Source organism: Danio rerio, chromosome 13, assembly GCF_049306965.1.
Source record: "Danio rerio strain Tuebingen ecotype United States chromosome 13, GRCz12tu, whole genome shotgun sequence".
NCBI classification, from domain to species: Eukaryota; Metazoa; Chordata; class Actinopteri; order Cypriniformes; family Danionidae; genus Danio; species Danio rerio.
Window position 1 is genome coordinate 17,359,872 of NC_133188.1, and position 15,669 is coordinate 17,375,540.

The window sequence follows — 15,669 nt, forward strand, 5'->3', positions numbered from 1 at the left end:
ACAAAAAGAAAATGCTTTTTAGTGGCTGGATCTGGTTTTATCACATTCTGAATTGAACGTTGAAAATGAGCTTTTCAGAGCCAGCAGAGGTCAAAATAAGCATTAATGCAAACTCAGTCATAGACATAGATTTTCACTTGCAAATTGCTTTAACATGTTTAACAGTGCATGAATTGTTGTCTAAAACAAAAAGAAAATGCTTTTTAGTGGCTGGAACTGGTTTTATCACATTCTGAATTGAACGTTAAAAATGAGCTTTTTAGAGCCAGCAGAGGTCAAAATAAGCAGTAATGCAAACTCAGTCATAGACATAGATTTTCACTTGCAACTTTCTTAAACATATTTAACAGTGCATGAAATGTTGTCTAAAACAAAAAGAAAATGCTTTTTAGTGGCTGGAACTGGTTTTATCACATTCTGAATTGAACGTTGAAAATTAGCTTTTCAGATCCAGCAGAGGTCAAAATAAGCAGTAATGCAAACTCAGTCAGAGACATAGATTTTCACTTGCAACTTGCTTTAACATGTTTAACAGTGCATGAAATGTTGTCTAAAACAAAAAGATAATGCTTTTTAGTGGCTGGAACTGGTTTTATCACATTCTGAATTGAACGTTGAAAATGAGCTTTTCAGAGCCAGCAGAGGTCAAAATAAGCAGTAATGCAAACTCAGTCATAGACATAGATTTTAACTTGCAACTTGCTTTAACATGTTTAACAGTGCATGAAATGGTATCTAAAACAAAAAGAATAATGCATTTTAGTGGCTGGATCTGGTTTTATCACATTCTGTATTGGACGTTGAAAATGAGTTTTTCAGAGCCAGCAGAGGTCAAAATAAGCAGTAATGCAAACTCAGTCAGAGACATAGATTTTCACTTGCAACTTGCTTTAACATGTTTAACAGTGCATAAATTGTTGTCTAAAACAAAAAAGAATGATGCATTTTATGGCTGGATCTGTTTTATCACTTTCTGAATTGGACGTTGAAAATGAGCTTATCTCAGCCAGCAGAGAGGTCAAATCACAGTAATGCAAACTCAGTCAGAGACATAGATTTTCACTTGCAACTTGCTTTAACATGTTTAACAGTGCATGAAATGTTGTCTAAAACAAAAAAGAATGATGCATTTTATGGCTGGATCTTTTTTTATTACTTTCTGAATTGGACGTTGAAAATGAGCTTATCTCAGCCAGCAGAGAGGTCAAATCACAGTAATGCAAACTCAGTCAGAGACATAGATATTCACTTCCAACTTGCTTTAACATGTTTAACAGTGCATAAATTGTTGTCTAAAACAAAAAAGAATGATGCATTTTATGGCTGGATCTGTTTTTATCACTTTCTGAATTGGACGTTGAAAATGAGCTTATCTCAGCCAGCAGAGAGGTCAAATCACAGTAATGCAAACTCAGTCAGAGACATAGATTTTCACTTGCAACTTGCTTTAACATGTTTAACAGTGCATAAATTGTTGTCTAAAACAAAAAAGAATGATGCATTTTATGGCTGGATCTGTTTTATCACTTTCTGAATTGGACTTTGAAAATGAGCTTATCTCAGCCAGCAGAGAGGTCAAATCACCGTAATGCAAACTCAGTCAGAGACATAGATTTTCACTTGCAACTTGCTTTAACATGTTTAACAGTGCATAAATTGTTGTCTGAAACAAAAAAGAATGATGCATTTTATGGCTGGATCTGTTTTATCACTTTCTGAATTGGACGTTGAAAATGAGCTTATCTCAGCCAGCAGAGAGGTCAAATCACAGTAATGCAAACTCAGTCAGAGACAAAGATTTTCACTTGCAACTTGCTTTAACATGTTTAACAGTGCATGAAATGTTGTCTAAAACAAAAAGAAAATGCTTTTTAGTGGCTGGGACTGGTTTTATCACATTCTGAATTGAACGTTGAAAATGAGCTTTTCAGAGCCAGCAGAGGTCAAAATAAGCAGTAATGCAAACTCAGTCATAGACATAGATTTTCACTTGCAACTTGCTTTAACATGTTTAACAGTGCATGAAATGTTGTCTAAAACAAAAAGAAAATGCTTTTTAGTGGCTGGGACTGGTTTTATCACATTCTGAATTGAACGTTGAAAATGAGCTTTTCAGAGCCAGCAGAGGTCAAAATAAGCAGTAATGCAAACTCAGTCAGAGACATAGATTTTCACTTGCAACTTGCTTTAACATGTTTAACAGTGCATGAAATGTTGTCTAAAACAAAAAGAAAATGCTTTTTAGTGGCTGGATCTGGTTTTTATCACATTCTGAATTGAACGTTGAAAATGAGCTTTTCAGAGCCAGCAGAGGTCAAAATAAGCAGTAATGCAAACTCAGTCATAGACATAGATTTTCACTTGCAACTTGCTTTAACATGTTTAACAGTGCATGAAATGTTGTCTAAAACAAAAAGAATGATGCATTTTAGTGGCTGGATCTGGTTTTATCACTTTCTGAATTCAACGTTGAAAATGAGCTTTTCAGAGCCAGCAGAGGTCAAAATAAGCAGTAATGCAAACTCAGTCATAGACATAGATTTTCACTTGCAACTTGCTTTAACATGTTTAACAGTGCATGAAATGTTGTCTAAAACAAAAAGAAAATGCTTTTTAGTGGCTGGATCTGGTTTTATCACATTCTGAATTGAACGTTGAAAATGAGCTTTTCAGAGCCAGCAGAGGTCAAAATAAGCACTAATGCAAACTCAGTCATAGACATAGATTTTCACTTGCAAATTGCTTTAACATGTTTAACAGTGCATGAATTGTTGTCTAAAACAAAAAGAAAATGCTTTTTAGTGGCTGGAACTGGTTTTATCACATTCTGAATTGAACGTTGAAAATGAGCTTTTTAGAGCCAGCAGAGGTCAAAATAAGCAGTGATGCAAACTCAGTCATAGACATAGATTTTCACTTGCAACTTTCTTAAACATATTTAACAGTGCATGAAATGTTGTCTAAAACAAAAAGAAAATGCTTTTTAGTGGCTGGAACTGGTTTTATCACATTCTGAATTGAACGTTGAAAATTAGCTTTTCAGAGCCAGCAGAGGTCAAAATAAGCAGTAATGCAAACTCAGTCAGAGACGTAGATTTTCACTTGCAACTTGCTTTAACATGTTTAACAGTGCATGAAATGTTGTCTAAAACAAAAAGATAATGCTTTTTAGTGGCTGGAACTGGTTTTATCACATTCTGAACTGAACGTTGAAAATGAGCTTTTCAGAGCCAGCAGAGGTCAAAATAAGCAGTAATGCAAACTCAGTCAGAGACATAGATTTTCACTTGCAACTTGCTTTAACATGTTTAACAGTGCATAAATTGTTGTCTAAAACAAAAAAGAATGATGCATTTTATGGCTGGATCTGTTTTATCACTTTCTGAATTGGACGTTGAAAATGAGCTTATCTCAGCCAGCAGAGAGGTCAAATCACAGTAATGCAAACTCAGTCAGAGACATAGATTTTCACTTGCAACTTGCTTTAACATGTTTAACAGTGCATGAAATGTTGTCTAAAACAAAAAAGAATGATGCATTTTATGGCTGGATCTTTTTTTATTACTTTCTGAATTGGACGTTGAAAATGAGCTTATCTCAGCCAGCAGAGAGGTCAAATCACAGTAATGCAAACTCAGTCAGAGACATAGATTTTCACTTGCAACTTGCTTTAACATGTTTAACAGTGCATGAAATGTTGTCTAAAACAAAAAGAAAATGCTTTTTAGTGGCTGGAACTGGTTTTATCACATTCTGAATTGAACGTTGAAAATGAGCTTTTCAGAGCCAGCAGAGGTCAAAATAAGCAGTAATGCAAACTCAGTCAGAGACATAGATTTTCACTTGCAACTTGCTTTAACATGTTTAACAGTGCATGAAATGTTGTCTAAAACAAAAAGATAATGCTTTTTAGTGGCTGGAACTGGTTTTATCACATTCTGAACTGAACGTTGAAAATGAGCTTTTCAGAGCCAGCAGAGGTCAAAATAAGCAGTAATGCAAACTCAGTCATAGACATAGATTTTAACTTGCAACTTGCTTTAACATGTTTAACAGTGCATGAAATGTTATCTAAAACAAAAAGAATAATGCATTTTAGTGGCTGGATCTGGTTTTATCACATTCTGTATTGGACGTTGAAAATGAGCTTTTCAGAGCCAGCAGAGGTCAAAATAAGCAGTAATGCAAACTCAGTCATAGACATAGATTTTCACTTGCAACTTGCTTTAACATGTTTAACAGTGCATGAAATGTTGTCTAAAACAAAAAGAATGATGCATTTTAGTGGCTGGATCTGGTTTTATCACTTTCTGAATTCAACGTTGAAAATGAGCTGTTCTCAGCCAGCAGAGGTCAAAATAAGCAGTAATGCAAACTCAGTCAGAGACATAGATTTTCACTTGCAACTTGCTTTAACATGTTTAACAGTGCATGAATTGTTGTCTGAAACAAAAAGAAAATGCTTTTTAGTGGCTGGAAATGGTTTTATCACATTCTGAATTGAACGTTGAAAATGAGCTTTTCAGAGCCAGCAGAGGTCAAAATAAGCAGTGATGCAAACTCAGTCATAGACATAGATTTTCACTTGCAACTTTCTTAAACATATTTAACAGTGCATGAAATGTTGTCTAAAACAAAAAGATAATGCTTTTTAGTGGCTGGAACTGGTTTTATCACATTCTGAATTGAACGTTGAAAATGAGCTTTTCAGAGCCAGCAGAGGTCAAAATAAGCAGTAATGCAAACTCAGTCAGAGACAAAGATTTTCACTTGCAACTTGCTTTAACATGTTTAACAGTGCATGAAATGTTGTCTAAAACAAAAAGAAAATGCTTTTTAGTGGCTGGAACTGGTTTTATCACATTCTGAATTGAACGTTGAAAATGAGCTTTTCAGAGCCAGCAGAGGTCAAAATAAGCAGTAATGCAAACTCAGTCAGAGACATAGATTTTCACTTGCAACTTGCTTTAACATGTTTAACAGTGCATGAAATGTTGTCTAAAACAAAAAGATAATGCTTTTTAGTGGCTGGAACTGGTTTTATCACATTCTGAATTGAACGTTGAAAATGAGCTTTTCAGAGCCAGCAGAGGTCAAAATAAGCAGTAATGCAAACTCAGTCATAGACATAGATTTTAACTTGCAACTTGCTTTAACATGTTTAACAGTTTATGAAATGTTATCTAAAACAAAAAGAATAATGCATTTTAGTGGCTGGATCTGGTTTTATCACATTCTGTATTGGACGTTGAAAATGAGCTTTTCAGAGCCAGCAGAGGTCAAAATAAGCAGTAATGCAAACTCAGTCATAGACATAGATTTTCACTTGCAACTTGCTTTAACATGTTTAACAGTGCATGAAATGTTGTCTAAAACAAAAAGAATGATGCATTTTAGTGGCTGGATCTGGTTTTATCACTTTCTGAATTCAACGTTGAAAATGAGCTGTTCTCAGCCAGCAGAGGTCAAAATAAGCAGTAATGCAAACTCAGTCAGAGACATAGATTTTCACTTGCAACTTGCTTTAACATGTTTAACAGTGCATGAATTGTTGTCTGAAACAAAAAGAAAATGCTTTTTAGTGGCTGGAAATGGTTTTATCACATTCTGAATTGAACGTTGAAAATGAGCTTTTCAGAGCCAGCAGAGGTCAAAATAAGCAGTGATGCAAACTCAGTCATAGACATAGATTTTCACTTGCAACTTGCTTTAACATGTTTAACAGTGCATGAAATGTTGTCTAAAACAAAAAGAATGATGCATTTTAGTGGCTGGATCTGGTTTTATCACTTTCTGAATTCAACGTTGAAAATGAGCTGTTCTCAGCCAGCAGAGGTCAAAATAAGCAGTAATGCAAACTCAGTCAGAGACATAGATTTTCACTTGCAACTTGCTTTAACATGTTTAACAGTGCATGAAATGTTGTCTAAAACAAAAAGAAATTGCTTTTTAGTGGCTGGAAATGGTTTTATCACATTCTGAATTGAACGTTGAAAATGAGCTTTTCAGAGCCAGCAGAGGTCAAAATAAGCAGTAATGCAAACTCAGTCAGAGACATAGATTTTCACTTGCAACTTGCTTTAACATGTTTAACAGTGCATGAAATGTTGTCTAAAACAAAAAGAAAATGCTTTTTAGTGGCTGGAACTGGTTTTATCACATTCTGAATTGAACGTTGAAAATGAGCTTTTCAGAGCCAGCAGAGGTCAAAATAAGCAGTGATGCAAACTCAGTCATAGACATAGATTTTCACTTGCAACTTTCTTAAACATATTTAACAGTGCATGAAATGTTGTCTAAAACAAAAAGAAAATGCTTTTTAGTGGCTGGAACTGGTTTTATCACATTCTGAATTGAACGTTGAAAATGAGCTTTTCAGAGCCAGCAGAGGTCAAAATAAGCAGTAATGCAAACTCAGTCAGAGACATAGATTTTCACTTGCAACTTGCTTTAACATGTTTAACAGTGCATGAAATGTTGTCTAAAACAAAAAGATAATGCTTTTTAGTGGCTGGAACTGGTTTTATCACATTCTGAATTGAACGTTGAAAATGAGCTTTTCAGAGCCAGCAGAGGTCAAAATAAGCAGTAATGCAAACTCAGTCATAGACATAGATTTTAACTTGCAACTTGCTTTAACATGTTTAACAGTGCATGAAATGTTATGTAAAACAAAAAGAATAATGCATTTTAGTGGCTGGATCTGGTTTTATCACATTCTGTATTGGACGTTGAAAATGAGCTTTTCAGAGCCAGCAGAGGTCAAAATAAGCAGTAATGCAAACTCAGTCATAGACATAGATTTTCACTTGCAACTTGCTTTAACATGTTTAACAGTGCATGAAATGTTGTCTAAAACAAAAAGAAAATGCTTTTTAGTGGCTGGATCTGGTTTTATCACATTCTGAATTGAACGTTGAAAATGAGCTTTTCAGAGCCAGCAGAGGTCAAAATAAGCACTAATGCAAACTCAATCATAGACATAGATTTTCACTTGCAAATTGCTTTAACATGTTTAACAGTGCATGAATTGTTGTGTAAAACAAAAAGATAATGCTTTTTAGTGGCTGGAACTGGTTTTATCACATTCTGAATTGAACGTTGAAAATGAGCTTTTTAGAGCCAGCAGAGGTCAAAATAAGCAGTGATGCAAACTCAGTCATAGACATAGATTTTCACTTGCAACTTTCTTAAACATATTTAACAGTGCATGAAATGTTGTCTAAAACAAAAAGAAAATGCTTTTTAGTGGCTGGAACTGGTTTTATCACATTCTGAATTGAACGTTGAAAATTAGCTTTTCAGAGCCAGCAGAGGTCAAAATAAGCAGTAATGCAAACTCAGTCAGAGACATAGATTTTCACTTGCAACTTTCTTAAACATATTTAACAGTGCATGAAATGTTGTCTAAAACAAAAAGATAATGCTTTTTAGTGGCTGGAACTGGTTTTATCACATTCTGAATTGAACGTTGAAAATGAGCTTTTCAGAGCCAGCAGAGGTCAAAATAAGCAGTAATGCAAACTCAGTCATAGACATAGATTTTCACTTGCAACTTGCTTTAACATGTTTAACAGTGCATGAAATGTTGTCTAAAACAAAAAGAAAATGCTTTTTAGTGGCTGGATCTGGTTTTATCACATTCTGAATTGAACGTTGAAAATGAGCTTTTCAGAGCCAGCAGAGGTCAAAATAAGCACTAATGCAAACTCAGTCATAGACATAGATTTTCACTTGCAAATTGCTTTAACATGTTTAACAGTGCATGAATTCTTGTCTAAAACAAAAAGAAAATGCTTTTTAGTGGCTGGAACTGGTTTTATCACATTCTGAATTGAACGTTGAAAATGAGCTTTTTAGAGCCAGCAGAGGTCAAAATAAGCAGTGATGCAAACTCAGTCATAGACATAGATTTTCACTTGCAACTTTCTTAAACATATTTAACAGTGCATGAAATGTTGTCTAAAACAAAAAGAAAATGCTTTTTAGTGGCTGGAACTGGTTTTATCACATTCTGAATTGAACGTTGAAAATTAGCTTTTCAGAGCCAGCAGAGGTCAAAATAAGCAGTAATGCAAACTCAGTCAGAGACATAGATTTTCACTTGCAACTTGCTTTAACATGTTTAACAGTGCATGAAATGTTGTCTAAAACAAAAAGATAATGCTTTTTAGTGGCTGGAACTGGTTTTATCACATTCTGAATTGAACGTTGAAAATTAGCTTTTCAGAGCCAGCAGAGGTCAAAATAAGCAGTAATGCAAACTCAGTCATAGACATAGATTTTAACTTGCAACTTGCTTTAACATGTTTAACAGTGCATGAAATGTTATCTAAAACAAAAAGAATAATGCATTTTAGTGGCTGGATCTGGTTTTATCACATTCTGTATTGGACGTTGAAAATGAGCTTTTCAGAGCCAGCAGAGGTCAAAATAAGCAGTGATGCAAACTCAGTCATAGACATAGATTTTCACTTGCAACTTTCTTAAACATATTTAACAGTGCATGAAATGTTGTCTAAAACAAAAAGAAAATGCTTTTTAGTGGCTGGAACTGGTTTTATCACATTCTGAATTGAACGTTGAAAATGAGCTTTTCAGAGCCAGCAGAGGTCAAAATAAGCAGTAATGCAAACTCAGTCAGAGACATAGATTTTCACTTGCAACTTGCTTTAACATGTTTAACAGTGCATGAAATGTTGTCTAAAACAAAAAGATAATGCTTTTTAGTGGCTGGAACTGGTTTTATCACATTCTGAATTGAACGTTGAAAATGAGCTTTTCAGAGCCAGCAGAGGTCAAAATAAGCAGTAATGCAAACTCAGTCATAGACATAGATTTTAACTTGCAACTTGCTTTAACATGTTTAACAGTGCATGAAATGTTATGTAAAACAAAAAGAATAATGCATTTTAGTGGCTGGATCTGGTTTTATCACATTCTGTATTGGACGTTGAAAATGAGCTTTTCAGAGCCAGCAGAGGTCAAAAAAAGCAGTAATGCAAACTCAGTCATAGACATAGATTTTCACTTGCAACTTGCTTTAACATGTTTAACAGTGCATGAAATGTTGTCTAAAACAAAAAGAAAATGCTTTTTAGTGGCTGGATCTGGTTTTATCACATTCTGAATTGAACGTTGAAAATGAGCTTTTCAGAGCCAGCAGAGGTCAAAATAAGCACTAATGCAAACTCAATCATAGACATAGATTTTCACTTGCAAATTGCTTTAACATGTTTAACAGTGCATGAATTGTTGTGTAAAACAAAAAGATAATGCTTTTTAGTGGCTGGAACTGGTTTTATCACATTCTGAATTGAACGTTGAAAATGAGCTTTTTAGAGCCAGCAGAGGTCAAAATAAGCAGTGATGCAAACTCAGTCATAGACATAGATTTTCACTTGCAACTTTCTTAAACATATTTAACAGTGCATGAAATGTTGTCTAAAACAAAAAGAAAATGCTTTTTAGTGGCTGGAACTGGTTTTATCACATTCTGAATTGAACGTTGAAAATTAGCTTTTCAGAGCCAGCAGAGGTCAAAATAAGCAGTAATGCAAACTCAGTCAGAGACATAGATTTTCACTTGCAACTTTCTTAAACATATTTAACAGTGCATGAAATGTTGTCTAAAACAAAAAGATAATGCTTTTTAGTGGCTGGAACTGGTTTTATCACATTCTGAATTGAACGTTGAAAATGAGCTTTTCAGAGCCAGCAGAGGTCAAAATAAGCAGTAATGCAAACTCAGTCATAGACATAGATTTTCACTTGCAACTTGCTTTAACATGTTTAACAGTGCATGAAATGTTGTCTAAAACAAAAAGAAAATGCTTTTTAGTGGCTGGATCTGGTTTTATCACATTCTGAATTGAACGTTGAAAATGAGCTTTTCAGAGCCAGCAGAGGTCAAAATAAGCACTAATGCAAACTCAGTCATAGACATAGATTTTCACTTGCAAATTGCTTTAACATGTTTAACAGTGCATGAATTCTTGTCTAAAACAAAAAGAAAATGCTTTTTAGTGGCTGGAACTGGTTTTATCACATTCTGAATTGAACGTTGAAAATGAGCTTTTTAGAGCCAGCAGAGGTCAAAATAAGCAGTGATGCAAACTCAGTCATAGACATAGATTTTCACTTGCAACTTTCTTAAACATATTTAACAGTGCATGAAATGTTGTCTAAAACAAAAAGAAAATGCTTTTTAGTGGCTGGAACTGGTTTTATCACATTCTGAATTGAACGTTGAAAATTAGCTTTTCAGAGCCAGCAGAGGTCAAAATAAGCAGTAATGCAAACTCAGTCAGAGACATAGATTTTCACTTGCAACTTGCTTTAACATGTTTAACAGTGCATGAAATGTTGTCTAAAACAAAAAGATAATGCTTTTTAGTGGCTGGAACTGGTTTTATCACATTCTGAATTGAACGTTGAAAATTAGCTTTTCAGAGCCAGCAGAGGTCAAAATAAGCAGTAATGCAAACTCAGTCATAGACATAGATTTTAACTTGCAACTTGCTTTAACATGTTTAACAGTGCATGAAATGTTATCTAAAACAAAAAGAATAATGCATTTTAGTGGCTGGATCTGGTTTTATCACATTCTGTATTGGACGTTGAAAATGAGCTTTTCAGAGCCAGCAGAGGTCAAAATAAGCAGTAATGCAAACTCAGTCAGAGACATAGATTTTCACTTGCAACTTTCTTAAACATTTTTAACAGTGCATGAAATGTTGTCTAAAACAAAAAGATAATGCTTTTTAGTGGCTGGAACTGGTTTTATCACATTCTGAATTGAACGTTGAAAATGAGCTTTTTAGAGCCAGCAGAGGTCAAAATAAGCAGTGATGCAAACTCAGTCATAGACATAGATTTTCACTTGCAACTTTCTTAAACATATTTAACAGTGTATGAAATGTTGTCTAAAACAAAAAGAAAATGCTTTTTAGTGGCTGGAACTGGTTTTATCACATTCTGAATTGAACGTTGAAAATTAGCTTTTCAGAGCCAGCAGAGGTCAAAATAAGCAGTAATGCAAACTCAGTCAGAGACATAGATTTTCACTTGCAACTTGCTTTAACATGTTTAACAGTGCATGAAATGTTGTCTAAAACAAAAAGATAATGCTTTTTAGTGGCTGGAACTGGTTTTATCACTTTCTGAATTCAACGTTGAAAATGAGCTGTTCTCAGCCAGCAGAGGTCAAAATAAGCAGTAATGCAAACTCAGTCATAGACATAGATTTTCACTTGCAACTTTCTTAAACATATTTAACAGTGCATGAAATGTTGTCTAAAACAAAAAGAAAATGCTTTTTAGTGGCTGGAACTGGTTTTATCACATTCTGAATTGAACGTTGAAAATGAGCTTTTCAGAGCCAGCAGAGGTCAAAATAAGCAGTAATGCAAACTCAGTCAGAGACATAGATTTTCACTTGCAACTTGCTTTAACATGTTTAACAGTGCATGAAATGTTGTCTAAAACAAAAAGATAATGCTTTTTAGTGGCTGGAACTGGTTTTATCACATTCTGAATTGAACGTTGAAAATGAGCTTTTCAGAGCCAGCAGAGGTCAAAATAAGCAGTAATGCAAACTCAGTCATAGACATAGATTTTAACTTGCAACTTGCTTTAACATGTTTAACAGTGCATGAAATGTTATCTAAAACAAAAAGAATAATGCATTTTAGTGGCTGGATCTGGTTTTATCACATTCTGTATTGGACGTTGAAAATGAGCTTTTCTCAGCCAGCAGAGGTCAAAATAAGCAGTAATGCAAACTCAGTCAGAGACATAGATTTTCACTTGCAACTTTCTTAAACATATTTAACAGTGCATGAAATGTTGTCTAAAACAAAAAGATAATGCTTTTTAGTGGCTGGAACTGGTTTTATCACATTCTGAATTGAACGTTGAAAATGAGCTTTTCAGAGCCAGCAGAGGTCAAAATAAGCAGTAATGCAAACTCAGTCATAGACATAGATTTTCACTTGCAACTTGCTTTAACATGTTTAACAGTGCATGAAATGTTGTCTAAAACAAAAAGAAAATGCTTTTTAGTGGCTGGATCTGGTTTTATCACATTCTGAATTGAACGTTGAAAATGAGCTTTTCAGAGCCAGCAGAGGTCAAAATAAGCACTAATGCAAACTCAGTCATAGACATAGATTTTCACTTGCAAATTGCTTTAACATGTTTAACAGTGCATGAATTGTTGTCTAAAACAAAAAGAAAATGCTTTTTAGTGGCTGGAAATGGTTTTATCACATTCTGAATTGAACGTTGAAAATGAGCTTTTTAGAGCCAGCAGAGGTCAAAATAAGCAGTGATGCAAACTCAGTCATAGACATAGATTTTCACTTGCAACTTTCTTAAACATATTTAACAGTGCATGAAATGTTGTCTAAAACAAAAAGAAAATGCTTTTTAGTGGCTGGAACTGGTTTTATCACATTCTGAATTGAACGTTGAAAATGAGCTTTTCAGATCCAGCAGAGGTCAAAATAAGCAGTAATGCAAACTCAGTCAGAGACATAGATTTTCACTTGCAACTTGCTTTAACATGTTTAACAGTGCATGAAATGTTGTCTAAAACAAAAAGATAATGCTTTTTAGTGGCTGGAACTGGTTTTATCACATTCTGAATTGAACGTTGAAAATGAGCTTTTCAGAGCCAGCAGAGGTCAAAAGAAGCAGTAATGCAAACTCAGTCATAGACATAGATTTTAACTTGCAACTTGCTTTAACATGTTTAACAGTGCATGAAATGGTATCTAAAACAAAAAGAATAGTGCATTTTAGTGGCTGGATCTGGTTTTATCACATTCTGTATTGGACGTTGAAAATGAGTTTTTCAGAGCCAGCAGAGGTCAAAATAAGCAGTAATGCAAACTCAGTCAGAGACATAGATTTTCACTTGCAACTTGCTTTAACATGTTTAACAGTGCATAAATTGTTGTCTAAAACAAAAAAGAATGATGCATTTTATGGCTGGATCTGTTTTATCACTTTCTGAATTGGACGTTGAAAATGAGCTTATCTCAGCCAGCAGAGAGGTCAAATCACAGTAATGCAAACTCAGTCAGAGACATAGATTTTCACTTGCAACTTGCTTTAACATGTTTAACAGTGCATGAAATGTTGTCTAAAACAAAAAGAAAATGCTTTTTAGTGGCTGGATCTGGTTTTATCACATTCTGAATTGAACGTTGAAAATGAGCTTTTCAGAGCCAGCAGAGGTCAAAATAAGCACTAATGCAAACTCAGTCATAGACATAGATTTTCACTTGCAAATTGCTTTAACATGTTTAACAGTGCATGAATTGTTGTCTAAAACAAAAAGAAAATGCTTTTTAGTGGCTGGAACTGGTTTTATCACATTCTGAATTGAACGTTGAAAATGAGCTTTTTAGAGCCAGCAGAGGTCAAAATAAGCAGTGATGCAAACTCAGTCATAGACATAGATTTTCACTTGCAACTTTCTTAAACATATTTAACAGTGCATGAAATGTTGTCTAAAACAAAAAGAAAATGCTTTTTAGTGGCTGGAACTGGTTTTATCACATTCTGAATTGAACGTTGAAAATTAGCTTTTCAGATCCAGCAGAGGTCAAAATAAGCAGTAATGCAAACTCAGTCAGAGACATAGATTTTCACTTGCAACTTGCTTTAACATGTTTAACAGTGCATGAAATGTTGTCTAAAACAAAAAGATAATGCTTTTTAGTGGCTGGAACTGGTTTTATCACATTCTGAATTGAACGTTGAAAATGAGCTTTTCAGAGCCAGCAGAGGTCAAAAGAAGCAGTAATGCAAACTCAGTCATAGACATAGATTTTAACTTGCAACTTGCTTTAACATGTTTAACAGTGCATGAAATGGTATCTAAAACAAAAAGAATAGTGCATTTTAGTGGCTGGATCTGGTTTTATCACATTCTGTATTGGACGTTGAAAATGAGTTTTTCAGAGCCAGCAGAGGTCAAAATAAGCAGTAATGCAAACTCAGTCAGAGACATAGATTTTCACTTGCAACTTGCTTTAACATGTTTAACAGTGCATAAATTGTTGTCTAAAACAAAAAAGAATGATGCATTTTATGGCTGGATCTGTTTTATCACTTTCTGAATTGGACGTTGAAAATGAGCTTATCTCAGCCAGCAGAGAGGTCAAATCACAGTAATGCAAACTCAGTCAGAGACATAGATTTTCACTTGCAACTTGCTTTAACATGTTTAACAGTGCATGAAATGTTGTCTAAAACAAAAAAGAATGATGCATTTTATGGCTGGATCTTTTTTTATTACTTTCTGAATTGGACGTTGAAAATGAGCTTATCTCAGCCAGCAGAGAGGTCAAATCACAGTAATGCAAACTCAGTCAGAGACATAGATTTTCACTTGCAACTTGCTTTAACATGTTTAACAGTGCATGAATTGTTGTCTAAAACAAAAAAGAATGATGCATTTTATGGCTGGATCTGTTTTATCACTTTCTGAATTGGACGTTAAAAATGAGCTTATCTCAGCCAGCAGAGAGGTCAAATCACAGTAATGCAAACTCAGTCAGAGACATAGATTTTCACTTGCAACTTGCTTTAACATGTTTAACAGTGCATGAATTGTTGTCTAAAACAAAAAAGAATGATGCATTTTATGGCTGGATCTGTTTTATCACTTTCTGAATTGGACGTTGAAAATGAGCTTATCTCAGCCAGCAGAGAGGTCAAATCACAGTAATGCAAACTCAGTCAGAGACATAGATATTCACTTGCAACTTGCTTTAACATGTTTAACAGTGCATAAATTGTTGTCTAAAACAAAAAAGAATGATGCATTTTATGGCTGGATCTGTTTTTATGACTTTCTGAATTGGACGTTGAAAATGAGCTTATCTCAGCCAGCAGAGAGGTCAAATCACAGTAATGCAAACTCAGTCAGAGACATAGATTTTCACTTGCAACTTGCTTTAACATGTTTAACAGTGCATGAATTGTTGTCTAAAACAAAAAAGAATGATGCATTTTATGGCTGGATCTGTTTTATAACTTTCTGAATTGGACGTTGAAAATGAGCTTATCTCAGCCAGCAGAGAGGTCAAATCACAGTAATGCAAACTCAGTCAGAGACATAGATTTTCACTTGCAACTTGCTTTAACATGTTTAACAGTGCATGAATTGTTGTCTAAAACAAAAAAGAATGATGCATTTTATGGCTGGATCTGTTTTATCACTTTCTGAATTGGACGTTAAAAATGAGCTTATCTCAGCCAGCAGAGAGGTCAAATCACAGTAATGCAAACTCAGTCAGAGACATAGATTTTCACTTGCAACTTGCTTTAACATGTTTAACAGTGCATGAATTGTTGTCTAAAACAAAAAAGAATGATGCATTTTATGGCTGGATCTGTTTTATCACTTTCTGAATTGGACGTTGAAAATGAGCTTATCTCAGCCAGCAGAGAGGTCAAATCACAGTAATGCAAACTCAGTCAGAGACATAGATATTCACTTGCAACTTGCTTTAACATGTTTAACAGTGCATAAATTGTTGTCTAAAACAAAAAAAGAATGATGCATTTTATGGCTGGATCTGTTTTTATCACTTTCTGAATTGGACGTTGAAAATGAGCTTATCTCAGCCAGCAGAGAGGTCAAATCACAGTAAT